Source organism: Physeter macrocephalus, chromosome 2 (assembly GCF_002837175.3).
Source record: "Physeter macrocephalus isolate SW-GA chromosome 2, ASM283717v5, whole genome shotgun sequence".
In the NCBI taxonomy this organism is placed as follows: Eukaryota; Metazoa; Chordata; class Mammalia; order Artiodactyla; family Physeteridae; genus Physeter; species Physeter macrocephalus.
Window position 1 is genome coordinate 8,275,871 of NC_041215.1, and position 13,549 is coordinate 8,289,419.

Consider the following 13,549-nt stretch of genomic DNA (forward strand, 5'->3'; position numbering starts at 1 on the left):
GAATCTTTAGGAAGAGCAGCCAGGCAAGTATGAGATGGCAGAATCCCCCAGAACCCACAAACCATACAGAGATGAGATGGTGGGTCTATTCTTGAATATTGGTTGGGTTTGTTACTTTCACTAGAGAGCCAGCTACCAGCTGGAGGGACTCCCTGATGCCATGTCACAGGTCCCATCACCTCATGCTGTGGCTGTGTGAGAGCAGTTCTCCTACACACCCAGAGGTAAATTGGAGGCTTAGCTCTGGACTGAACTGGTTCTTCTGGACCTTCCCATGCTCTTCTTCTGGGTACATTTCTCCATCCAGCCTACAGTTCAAGTGTGTAGTGGAGTTTGATGGCAGAAGAGGAAAAGGAACCCTATGAGATACCGTGGTCAGCCTTGACAGTGAGTAAAATCAGGTGTAATAACCAGGTGTAATGTCTGGGTTAATCCAGAGAAACAGAACCAATAGGAGATATATATATGTGAAATTGACTCATGTAATTATGGAAGCAGGCAAGTCCCAAGATCTGAAGGGTGAGTCAGCAAGTTGGAGACCCAGGAGAGTCCATTCTTTTGTTTCATTCTGAGGTTGAAGGCCTGAGAACCAGCAAAGCCAATGTTGGAGTTCCAGCCCAAAGGCGGGCAGGCTCAAGACCCAGGAAGAGCCAATGTTTCAGTTCGAGTCTGCAGGCAGGAAAAAGTAGGTGTCCCAATTCAAAAGCAACCAAGCAGGAGGAATTCTCTCTTACTAGGGGGAGAATTTTTGTTAGATTCAGGCCTTCAACTGATTGGATGTGGCCCACCCATATTAGGGAGGGCAATCTGCTTGACTCAGTCTACCAATACAACTGTTAATCTCATCTAAAAACACTCTCACAGACACACCCAGAATGATGTTTGACCAGAATGTCTAGGGTCCCTGTAGCCTAGGTCAGGTTGACACATAAAATTAACCATCATTTTGGGATTCCTGAGCTACCAACTCTGCCAGGGAGCTGGTGGATCCAGTAGGGCAAGGATCCTTCATTTGCTCACCTCCTTGGACCTCACCCTTCTGATCAGCAATCTCCTCCATGAGCGGACCTGAAAGGAAATACAAAATTTCTCTGCATTTCTGACTGTGGCAGCTATTAAACAGTACTTTGCTCAAACTCCTACTACCAAAATCCTTAACTGGTTGAGGGCTCCAGCTGCCACACTTAAAATCCATCACATGGTTTACTGAGAGCCCACCTCCCACAGGTTGCTCTAGTCATCCACTCAGAAAGGACTCCTTTGTTGGCACCCAAACATCTTTCTCCCTCTCACTCAGGGTCAGACTCTCATGGAAATCTGACAACTCTCCCTACCTCTTCTGGCTCCCTCCCTATTTCAGGCATTTCCCCCAGTAAAATAATTGCATGGTTAATCACGTGGTTAATCACGTCTTGGCGTCCAGTTCTCCAAGGACCTAGACTAACACACTGACCTCCTCCTTCAAAGAGACAGCATCATCTAGAGAGCACACATTTCAGAGTCAGACAGACCTGGACTGCAACCTGAATTTCCCCCACTTACCTGCTGTATCATCTTATTCAAGTCACAATGTCTCTGAACTTCAGTTTGGCCAGAGTTGTTGGGTGATTAGATAACATATTAAAAGATAAGTAACATGAAATCCAAATTTCTTTCAGGAATTTAGTATCTTAGTCTGTTTGGGCTGCTTTAACAAAAGCAACATAAACTAGGTAGCTTAACCAACAAACATTTATTTCTCACAGTTCTAGAAGCTGGGAAGATCAAGATCAAGGTGCCAGCAGATTTGGTGTCTGGTGAGGGCCCTCTTCCTGGTTCATAGATGGCTATCTTCTTGCTGTGTCCTCACATGTCAGAAGGGGCAAGGGAGCTCTCTGGTGCCTCTTTTATAAGGTCACTAATCCCATTATTCAGGGTTCCACCCTCATGACCTATTCACCTCCCCAAAGCCCTCATCTCCTAATACCATCACACTGGGGGTTAGGATTTTAATATATGACTTTGGGGGGAGAGGGGCACAAACATTCAGTCTATAGCATTTAGTTATGAGTATTGTACTACTGTCAACTTCTTAGTTTTGATAAACGCACCATGGTTATGTAAGATGTTAACCTTTGGGGAAGGTGGGTGAGGGGTATACAGGAACTTTCTGTAATATCTTTATAATTTTCCTGTAAATCTAAAATATTTCCAAAGGAAAAAAAAATTAAAGGTAAGTTACAAATGAACAATGTAGTAGTTGCTCAATAAGTGATAGAATCCTCCCCTGCCCTTCAGGCTGACAGAATTGAGAACTGCCTCTGCTATTGTATCTGTATGAGCCATGCCCCCTCACCCACAAATAAGGTTTAGTTGTGGACTCCCCAGGCTGTGATACTGGATTAGAAATAAGTATTGTTTTATTTAATAGAAAGGTATTTTGTTGTCTGAAAGTGCAGCACTGAGTATTTCCTCACCTAGGAAGGGAGGAAGAAGTTTGTCCTTGATGACCATCCCCAGTGTGCCCCACTTCATAGGGGCCTCCCTGACTACCCATTCCAGAGTTCACACGTGTGCACACACATACACATCACCCTGTTTTACTGCTCTCACAGCTATTACCATTAACTGAAATCATATTTATTGTCTCTCCCCCTCCTCCCCCCATCCCTCTAGAACATTGGATACCCCAGGCTCAGAGCTGGGGTATCACTGCTATAGCCTCAGTGCCTAGGACGGTGCCTGCTGCCTTGTAGGCACTCAGTTTTTATGGAATTGACGTTCTCTGGTGCAGGTTCCAGCCCCCAGCTTCAGCCACTGTTGTTCAGGCCTCCTCCGCCCTAAAGGCTGATGTCCTGCTCTTCTGTCCTGCCCTGAAGACTGGCACCACCCCTTCTCCACACCTGGGCTCCATCTTTGTTCACTGGCCCTTTCCACCTCTTTACCTGTCTGCCAGCAGCTGCCGTGCTCCCTGCCAGCCTTAATTCTGCTTGATTTAAGCTCATTTGTACCAATTTCCTTTTTAAGAACAACCATCACAGTCCCCTGAAGAGCAGCACCTGTTCTGGGCAGCCCGTTTCCCTTTTCCTAATTAGCCCAGAGCCTCATAGAGAAGGTTCTCCTGAAATGACGGTTCCCTCCCCTCTGGGAGATCGCTGGAGCAGAGCCCAGTTCACAGGCCCAACAGCAGGCATTTCCTGGGAAGCCCCTCTGCCAGGACAGAAGGAAGCCTAGAGAGGCTCAGGGATGCTCAATTCCTACCAGGCTTGCAGTCGGTGGAACATTCTGTGAAAATTCTGAATGTAAGGAGACAGGAAGTCCAAAGTGCTTTGGGGGCTGACCTGCCTCCTGAGGTGACTTTTCCTTCCTCACAGTTATGACCCACCCTATGTACTCACTGCAGGGGCTTTAGACCTCAGACAGTCCTGGGGGCTACAACACAGGAGGAGGGTCAGTTCTACTCTTGGGAAATTGTAGTGAGAAGGAGGTTCGGGAACAGTGTCCCTGTCCCAGGGGATATTTTCTTTTCACCCTGACAGCTGGCAAAACCAGAAGGCCTCACTGACAAATTTTTGCCCAACCAGAACTACCCTTTCTGTGTAATGTTCTAGAATCTCACCTCAGCATGGGATGAGGCAGGAGATGGGTGGGCCCCAAGCTAGACATTTACAACTGGCCTCCTGTTCACACTTCCTGGGGTGAGAAGAAGATGGGCTCCAGGCCAGACATTCATTACCAGCCCCCTGTTTACATTTCTTGAGGCAAGAGACAAATGGGCTCCGGACTACATATTTATGACTGGACTCCTATATTTCAGGATCTGCACTTCGATGTAAGAAACAAGAGTAATAGGGTAGATAACTGGACATGGGACACTTTTATGGCAGGAACAGAGAGGGGCTAAACCCTTGTTTGAGGAAAGGATCAAGAGGTCACAGATTTCCCATCCTTGGGGAAAGGGAGACACTGCACATGCGCAGAAAGGTTCCTTGGGGGTCAAAAAGAGGGGGCACCACCCCAGAATATGTGATGCTGCCCCATAGGCCTCTGGGCTGGAATCCATCTTGGAAAAAAGTTGCCCATGCATGTTGGGGAGGGCCCTAGGGCAGGTCAGGTGTGGAAAAGGAAACGAGATAATTGGCCAAAGGTAAACAAAAACCCCGGAAGAACTGCCCTATGTAAATGACTTCACCACCTCTTTACTGAGCTCCCCCTCACTAGTGAGGATGCCCACACCCTTTCTCTGCAGGTGTGTATCTCTGCCTTGTTTCTATCTTCACTAAACAAACTGTTTCTCTGTGTGCTCTCCCACTTGTTGTGCTATGTCTCTAATAATAAAGTTTGTACCTGTTTTTAGTTTTTGCCTCCGTGAGAAATGTATTTTTCAATGGGGGCAAGAGCCATGGGGTCTGGTGGTTGGGATTCCTGGTTTTCATCCAGGCTACCCAGGTTCAATTCCTGGGCAGGGAATTAAGATCTTGCTTCACGCCACTTCTCACTGCTGCCTCTCCAAGATCAGGGAGACCACACTGTCATAGCACATTGTCACATCCCCCTCTCACTTTCTGCTGCAGAAGACTCATTTAGCATATAATTAATTCATCTTGCATTTCATGGAAATGAAGCCAAGGTGGGAAGTCGGGGAGGCAGAAACAAAAGGGCCCAGGAGAGGGCCCATTTTCTCCACCCGGAAGAGGAGAAATTGCTGGGGCTAGGTCGGCCATGGTCACAGGACTGGAACTTTGGCCTCAGCCACATGAGATGTGAGTCCCACCTCCACCATTAATAATTCACTGCGACCACTGCACATCTCTAAGGTAGAACTTTTAATACCTGCCTGCCTTACATGGCTGCTGAGAATAAACAAGATAATGTCAGTATCTGGTATAGTATATGGTATTGATATTTGATACATAAGGAGTACCCAATAAATAGTAGCTTTTATTACCACTGGAAGGCTTCAAAACAATGAATGAGGCCACCTTTATCTTATTTCAGAGAGCGTCACATTACCTCATCATGTCAACAATTCTAACCTAAAGTCCACTGGAGCTTGCTGAGGATTTGGAGGGCCTCACAGATATGCCTTGCAGAGAGATGCAGGCCATTTCCATAACTACACATGAGGGACTTGGCCTCAGACCTTGAACTCACTGACTTTTAAAACTAATTGCTATTAGCTAGACTGTGTTCCCTATAACATTTGTAGTGGTCTAGATTAAAAAGCAAAACAAAAGCAAACCACCCACAACAACAAAAAAAGAAATGGGTATTTTCTGGGCTCTGCAAGTGTGGCACAGAGAATGGGGGCTGTGTTCCAACCATACAGATTCCAGGGTCTGTCTCCTCCTAGGTAGTCTATATGGGGGTGGATATGGGGGTGGCTTTCTGGTGCAAAGGAAAGTTGATGGCAAGGTTTGAACAAAAGCAGAATCTAGGGCTTAGAATTAAATAATGCATTAAGAAAATAAGCTCTGTCTGAGAACAAATTCAAATATGACCTGGGCTTTACCAGTTCACCAGCCAGTGTTTCTCAACCTTGGCTGTGCATCTGAATCTACTGGAGAACTCTAAAAAATAATGATTTCCTGCACTCTTCCCCAGCCAGGTAAATTAGTCAGGGGTAAACTCTGAGCATCTTTATGTTGTAGAAGTTGAGAACTACCACTCCTGGAGGGTCAGTGTGCCCACCTGCTTCCCAGCTCCTCCTGTCAGAGCCTGAGCTCTGAAGGCCTAGTCAGTGGCCCTGTTGGTTCTTCTGGGAAGTATGAAAATTTAGAGTCAAAATCACACAAAGTGGAGAAATCACATGAGACTAATGTCCAAGAGAGACCATCACAGAGGAGCTGGAGGCCTAGTGGGACAAATTCTAGATTCCCAAACTACAGCAGTGGTTCTCACCCTGGCCACCCACTAGAATCACCTATGCAGCACTAAAAATGACAGTGCCTGGTTCCACCTCCAGAGGTTCTGACTGACTTGGTTTGGGATAGTGCCAGTTTTTAAAAGCTCCCCAGGTAATTCCAGTGAGCAGCCATGGTTGGGAACCCCAGGTGCAGAATGTCCTTGGCCTGTTTCTTTGGCCCTGGAATAAATTTACAAAGGACTGCAGGAGGTTGGACAAGGAAAGAACATGCTTCCTCCTCTATGGAAATAGTGCACATTTCAGAAGACAGGAAGTTAGTTGTGGTCCTAAGAGCCAGTCTTTACCAGGAATGTGAGTGACCAAGTTCAGTTAAAGTGCGGAATGTCACGGCTCCAGACAAAAAGCCTAAACAGCGTGAGGCAAGAGGGCAAGACTGGTAGCAATTGGGGAGGGCCCTGCCATCGCTTAGTGGCTTTCATGCCCTGCCGTACGTCCCAGAGGGTGTCCTGGAGAAGGGAATCCCAGGGAGGAAGCGAATAGGTCAGAGGGGCACTGGGCAGCATGCTCTGCTGGACTGCCTTCTTGCCTTGGTCTCAGAAAAGCTCCAATCCTGGGCTTCCCTCTCCCTTGGACACTTCAGGGTCCTTGTGGGGGATGGGATCACTCCCCTCACCAAGTCTGGGGGTTCCATGGGAGCTGGCAGGGCAAGGGAAGGAGGGAAGGTTGGGTTGGACTTTGAAAGCCAAGTTGTCCGGCAGAAGTCGTCGGGGTGTTGGTTTAAACCTTGGAATATCACTTGGCTGGGGTGTTGGAAGTCCAAGGAGCTCTTCTTCTCTGGTGTTCCAGTATCTCTTTCAGAATCCTCTATGACCAATGATGCTGATTGGTTACAGAAAAGGAAAAAAATTCAAGGAATGAGGTTAGAACAATGAGAAGAAATTTCTTCTATGAGAAGAAATTTTCATCATAGTGTTTGGTTTGTGTTTACTTCCTGTGGAAGCTTCTATTGAGGTTATCAACCATTCTGGGGGAAATGATTATGGACAGAATGATCATTACAATGATCACTACACTTTTTTTTTAAGTAACAAATTGCTTCTATTGCTTAGAAAATCTCAAACATTCTGAATTGAATTCTTAAAATGTATGCCAGTGTGCTCTCAGAGAAATATAGTGTGAGCCACTTACGTAATTAAAAAAAAAATTGAAAAATATATAAAGGCACAGGTGAAGTTCATTTTAATAATATGTTTTACATAACTCAATATACCCAAAATACAGCATTTCAATATACAATCAATATATACATTTCATTAATGCAGTATTGGAAATAACACACGTGCCCAGCACATGCACCACAATACAACAGTACCTAACAGGATGTAATATTAAGGTGAAATGTAGTCCTACCAAAACTGTACATTCCTTCAGTTTTTATATTAAAATTAAAAATTCACTGCAGTGATGCATTTCTTAAGACACCTTTGGATTTTCTGTGAAAATAAATCGATTCTGAGCAGCCACATTTGGTCAGTGATCATCAGTACACAATGAACACTCTGATTTAGGATTTGTGGAATTGGGTAAAACTACCAGAGAACTGCTTGAGAACCTAGCATACAAATCAAGAACACTCATGAAACTGCCCAGGCCATTAAGGGTATGCATCTCCAAAAAGCCACCAAGTATCTGAAGGATGTCACTTTACAGAAGCAATGTGTGCCATTCTGCCATTACAATGGTAGAGCTGGTAGGTGGGCCCAGGCCAAACAGTGGTGCTGGACACAGCGTTGGTGGCACAAAAAAAGTGCTGAATTTTTACTCGACATGCTCAAAAATGCAGAGAGTAATGCTGAAGATTATGCTTAGATGAAGATTCTCTGGTCACTGAGCACATCCAGGTGAACAAAGCCCCCAAGATGTGGCGCAGGACTTACAGAGCTCACGGTCAGATCAACCCATACATGAGCTCTCCCTGCCACGTTGAGATGATCCTCACTGAAAAAGAGCAGACTGTTCCTAAACCAGAGAGGAGTTGCACAGAAGCAAAAGATATCCCAGAAGAAACTGCAGAAACAAAAACTTATGGCCCAGGAATAAATTCCACAAAAAATAAATGCAAATAAAATTTTTTTAAAAATTCAGTCCTTCAGTCATACTAGCGGCATTTCAAGTACTCAATAGCCACCTGCAGCTAGTGGCTACCACATTAGACAGTACAGGTCTACACTAAGACCCATAATCCATTTTCTTGTTCGCAAGTTTAATGCTGTCGTCATCATTGTCATCATCACCACCGTCACAAGGGCTTACTGAGCATGTAAATGCCAGGCATTGTGCCAGGTTACTTTGTGAGGGATGACATTCTCTGGGATTAGACTCACTGGATTTGCACACTGGCTCTTCCATGTACTGTCTGTGTTACCTGGAGCAAGCAACCTCAACTTCTTCGCCTGTAAGATGGGGACAGTAGGGCTTCCCTGGTGGCGCAGTGGTTGAGAGTCCGCCTGCCGATGCAGGGGACGTGGGTTCGTGCCCCGGTCCGGGAGGATCCCACATGCCGCGGAGCGGCTGGGCCCGTGAGCCATGGCCGCTGAGCCTGCGCGTCCGGAGCCTGTGCTCAGCAACGGGAGAGGCCACAACAGTGAGAGGCCTGCGTACCGCAAAAAATAAATAAATAAAATAAAATAAAATAAAAAGATGGGGACAGTAATGGCAGTGCCTTCTGAGGGCTGTTGTGAGGAAGACAAGGCCATGCTGGGCCGGGAGTCAGCTCCTGATAAATGATAAGGAGCTCTGACTCATTTCCTTGTTTGAGGGGACCTACCATGGCTGAGATAATGTTTAGGCCCTATCTCAATGCAGGCACACATCTCTTCCTCATGAGAGTCTTACCTCTCCCTGGAAGCGTATGTCCCGAAGAACCAGGAGCAGCCACCACAAATGACTTCTCAAAGTCAGTGGCCTGAGTGTAGGTGAACAAAGGACACAAACCACAATTTGACAGGTGGTTGTCTGTGTCCTTCCCAGCTCTTATCTGACCTCAACTTTTCTGCCCTAAATTCATTAGTCTGGGGCTGAAATCTAAAAGTGCCTAGTGTGGGAAAGTGGCTTTCATTCAGATTTTAGTCCTTTGAGACATTTTTTGAAAGGTGACACTGGTACAGCAGAAAGGAAGTGAGGAGGCCTGGATAGGCAGGTTACTTTGGCCCTCTGAGCCTCAGTTTCCGCATCTGTGAATTGAGGTTAATGACATGTACCTGGCAGTGTTGCTTTGAGGTTAAATGTGAAAGTGTATTTGAGAAAGCCTCTAACACACTCTGTTGTCCATGTTCAATAATCAATAACTGATGATTAATCTATGTATTAGATGGTTTATGTTGGGATGCTTTCTTTTATTTTCAAATATATATTTGTTTATTTATTTATTTAGCTGCATCAGGTCTTAGTTGTGGCACGTGGGATCTTCGTTGCAGCATGGGGGATCTTTCATTGTGGCGCGTGGGCTCCAGAACGTGAGGGCTCGTAGTTGCAGCACGCAGGCTCTCTAGTTGTGGTGCGCGGGCTCTAGAGCGTGAGGGCTTAGTTGTCCTGCTGCATGTGGGATCTTAGTTCCCTGCCCAGGGATCGAACCCATGTCCCCTGCATTGGAAGGTGGATTCTTAAACACTGGACCACCAGGGAAGTCCCAGGATGCTTTCTTTTAAAACTGAAGTATAGTTGACTTACAATATTATATTAATTTCAGTTGTACAACATCGTAATTTGATATTTTTGTAGATTATACACCATACAATGTTATTATAAAATATTGACTATATTCCTTGTGCTGTACATCACAGCCCTGTAACTTATCTTTTTTATAATTGGCAGTTTGTACCTCTTAATCCTCTTCACCTATTTTGCCCCTCCCTCCTTCCCCTCTGGTAACCACTAGTTTGTTCTCTGTATCTGTGAGTCTATTTTGTTGTATTTGTTTGTTTTGTTTTTTAGATTCCACAAATAAGCAAAAACATACAGTATTTGTCTTTCTCTGTCTGACTTATTTCACCTAGTATAATACACTCCAGGCCCATCCATGTTGCTGCGAATGGAAAGATTTTACTCTTTTATATGGCTGAGTAATATTCCATTGTATATATATCCTACCACATCTTTATCCATTCACCAGTTGTCGATGGGCATGTAGGTTGCTATGTGGGGATGCTTTTGAAATCTCTGCTGTGGTGACCTCAAATCCCCTGTTCATAAAGCCCAGACCCTCCCATAACTGATAACCTGCTCACTTTGACCTTGACTTGGGTAAAATTTTTCATAAACTTTATGATTATCACAAGATGTATATTAGCTTAAGCATGGTAAAAAACAATGAGGAAGATGAAATGCTCCCTTAGTGTTTTCTAGTAGGTTTATTAGCTACTCCTTAAGTAAAATAATTATTTACCTGTGGTACAGCAGAAAGAAAATAGGGTTTGGAAGTCAGAAAGACCTGGGTTTGAATCTGGCTCCACCCACTGACTACAGCACAACCTTGGGCAAGTTACTTAACCCCTCTGAGCCTGAGTTTCTCGTATCTAAAAGTGGGATGATAACCATCTCAGTGTTGTTATGAGGCTCTCAGGACATTTTAAGTTTTTTGTTCCCTACAGATATTCTCAAGCTTGTCTTTTATTCTTTTAAACATATTTGTGTTGGGACTTCCCTGGTGGCGCAGTGGTTAAGAATCCGCCTGCCAATGCAGGGGACATGGGTTCGATCCCTGGTCCTGGAAGATCCCACATGCCGCGGAGCAACTAAGCCCGTTCGCCACAACTACGGAGCCTGCGCTCTAGAGCCCGTGAGCCACAACAACTGAAGCCCACGTGCCTAGAGCCCATGCTCCGCAACAAGAGAAGCCACAGCAATGAGAAGACCGCACACCGCAACGAAGAGTAGCCCCCACTCACAGCAACTTAGAGAAAGCCCGTGCGCAGCAACGAAGACCCAACTCAGCCAAAAATAAATAAATAAAATAAATTTTTAAAAAAAGAAATAAATCTAACAAGCAAAAATTACATAACTTCATTGTAAACATTAAGAAAACCTAAATCAATGGAGAGATAAACTATGTTAATGACTCAAATAATACCATGTTAACAACTCAGCAGGATAATGAATTAGGTTCTCCCCAAACTCATCTATAAATTCAGTGCAATTCCAGGCAAATTTCCAAAAGGGCTTTTCACAGAACTTGATAAGCTAATTCTTAAATTTACATGGTAAAACAAAGGCAAAGAATATTCAAGGCACTCCTGAGAAAGTACAGAGTGGGGAGTTTGCTTACCAGATATCAAGACTTATCATAAGCCATGGTATTACAGTGTAGTATTGGCACAGGGATAGACAAACAGACTGACGGAACCAAAGAGAAAACCCAGAAACAGACTCATAAATGGAAATATGATATTTGACAGAAAGGGCACTGCAGTTCAATGAAGAAAGAAAATTCAATAAAAAGTATTGGAACAACTGGTTTTCATATGGAATAAATGAAAGTGGATCTGTATCTCACATACTATATAAAAAATAAATTACAGATAGCTTAAAGATTTAAAGTGAAAGGCAAAACTTTAAAAGCCAATATGGAGAAATATATTTAAGATCTTAGGGTAGGAAATAATTCACTAAACAAGATACAAAAAGTAAAAACTGCAAATGAAAAGCTTGATAAATTGGGCTATATTAAAATTAGAAATATCTAATTCATCAAAAGATGCCATATGTGTTCTTCTTCGTTTTATTCCTTTTCTCCTTCTTTCCACTTCCTTCCTTTCCCTCCTCTTCCTTTCCTGAAACATTCAGTACTAAAAAGTTAGGTGAAGACAAGTCATGTAGTTTATCACATTGGAGGGTGAAGGGAGAACAATGGTGGCGCAGAGGGGGCATCAGAGTCCAAGCAGCATGGAGGCATCTGCGCAGGAGATGTATCAGAGCCTGAACAGCGTAAGCAGGGGACCTGTACAGGGGTAGCAGCCTGGAATGGGCAAGCACAAGGCAAGTTAGAGTACAAGGCAAGTGGGGAAGGCATCCAGACGGGGTGCATCTTTCAAATATACAAATATACATATGAAAATATATTATGGCTGTGATTTGTTTCAAAATAACACAGGAAGTGAAGGATGTGTGTGGAAGAGGCAGGATCAGCCAAGGGTTAAAGTGTGGTGAGTCTGGATGATGGGTACACTGGGCTGTATTAGTCTATGTTTTCCTATGTCCAAAAATCACCATAATAAGCATTTTTTTTTTTTTTTGGCGGTACGTGGGCCTCTCACTGTTGTGGCCTCTCCCGTTGTGGAGCACAGGCTCCGGACGCGCAGGCTCAGCGGCCATGGCTCACGTGCGCAGCCGCTCCGCGGCATGTGGGATCTTCCCGGACCGGGGCACAAACCCGCGTCCCCTGCATCGGCAGGCGGACTCTCAACCACTGCGCCACCAGGGAAGCCCCATAATAAGCATTTTTCAGTGTAAACACACACACACCGTAATGAAAATGAAAATATAAGCTACAAACCAGTATAAGAATTGTGCTACTGTATAAGAATCTGTATACTGTATAATTGTGCTACCAGTATAAGAATCCTGCTACTGATGCAGGATTTGAATCCGTAATATATATTTAAAGAAAAAAAATCCCTCCATGTCAACAGTAGTCAAATAATCTGCTTCCCGGAAAAGTAAATATAAAGGCCAAAAAACCTGAAAAGATTCCTAACTTCATAGTAATCAGAAAAATGCAAATCAAAAGCACAATTAGAGGGCTTCCCTGGTGGCGCAGTGGTTGAGAGTCCGCCTGTCGATGCAGGGTACACGGGTTCGTGCCCCGGTCCGGGAGGATCCCACATGCCGCGGAGCGGCTGGGCCCGTGAGCCATGGCCGCTGAGCCTGTGCGTCCGGAGCCTGTGCTCCGCAACGGGAGAGGCCACGACAGTGAGAGGCCCGCGTACCACACACACACAAAAAAAAGCACAATTAGATACTAGTTTATCTTCATCAGATTGACACAAATTAAAAGCCAATGATACGCTGTGTTGCTAAGTCTCATGCACTGCATGTAGGAGTGTAAATTCATCAGCTGTGTTTTGGCATCATTTAGCCAAGTATAAACTCTTATACGTGTGCACCAGGTCATGGGAGTAAGAAGACTCAAGGTAAACTTGCTTGTAATTTAGAAAACAAAAGCAAAAACTGGAAACAAGCCAAATGTCCAATGGAGCAATGGATTAGTGAACCGTGATACACAATGAAATGCCATAAGCAGTGCAAATGTACTACATACATCAACATGAATGAATCCTGCAAACATAAGGTTGAGTGAAAAAGGCAAATCACAGAAGAATACAAAAAATATAATACCTTTTTATAAAGTTCAAAAACAAGCAAAACTAAACAATGTATTCTTCAACAACACACATACATACATATGTGGTAAAATATAAAGGAAAGCAAGGAATGATAAAAATTCAGGGCAGGTTTATCGTGGAGGGTGAGGTTGGAGAGGAGGGAGAGGCTTCAAAGATATTCTTACAGTTCCATTTCTTTTCTTTCTCTTTTTGTGGTACGCGGGCCTCTCACCGTTGTGGCTTCTCCCGTTGCGGAGCACAGGCTCCGGACGCGCAGGCTCAGCGGCCATGGCTCACGGGCCCAGCCGCTCCACGGCATGGGGGG

General features: G+C 44.7%; 1 non-coding gene across 1 annotated transcript; it reads left to right on the forward strand.

The window, feature by feature from the left end:
• Positions 1 to 7,301: 7,301 nt before the first annotated feature.
• On the forward strand, positions 7,302 to 7,366 carry LOC112062292 (small nucleolar RNA SNORD58). Its single transcript, XR_002890656.1, has one exon. It is a non-coding gene; the product is annotated as a small nucleolar RNA SNORD58 (small nucleolar RNA).
• Positions 7,367 to 13,549: the final 6,183 nt, after the last annotated feature.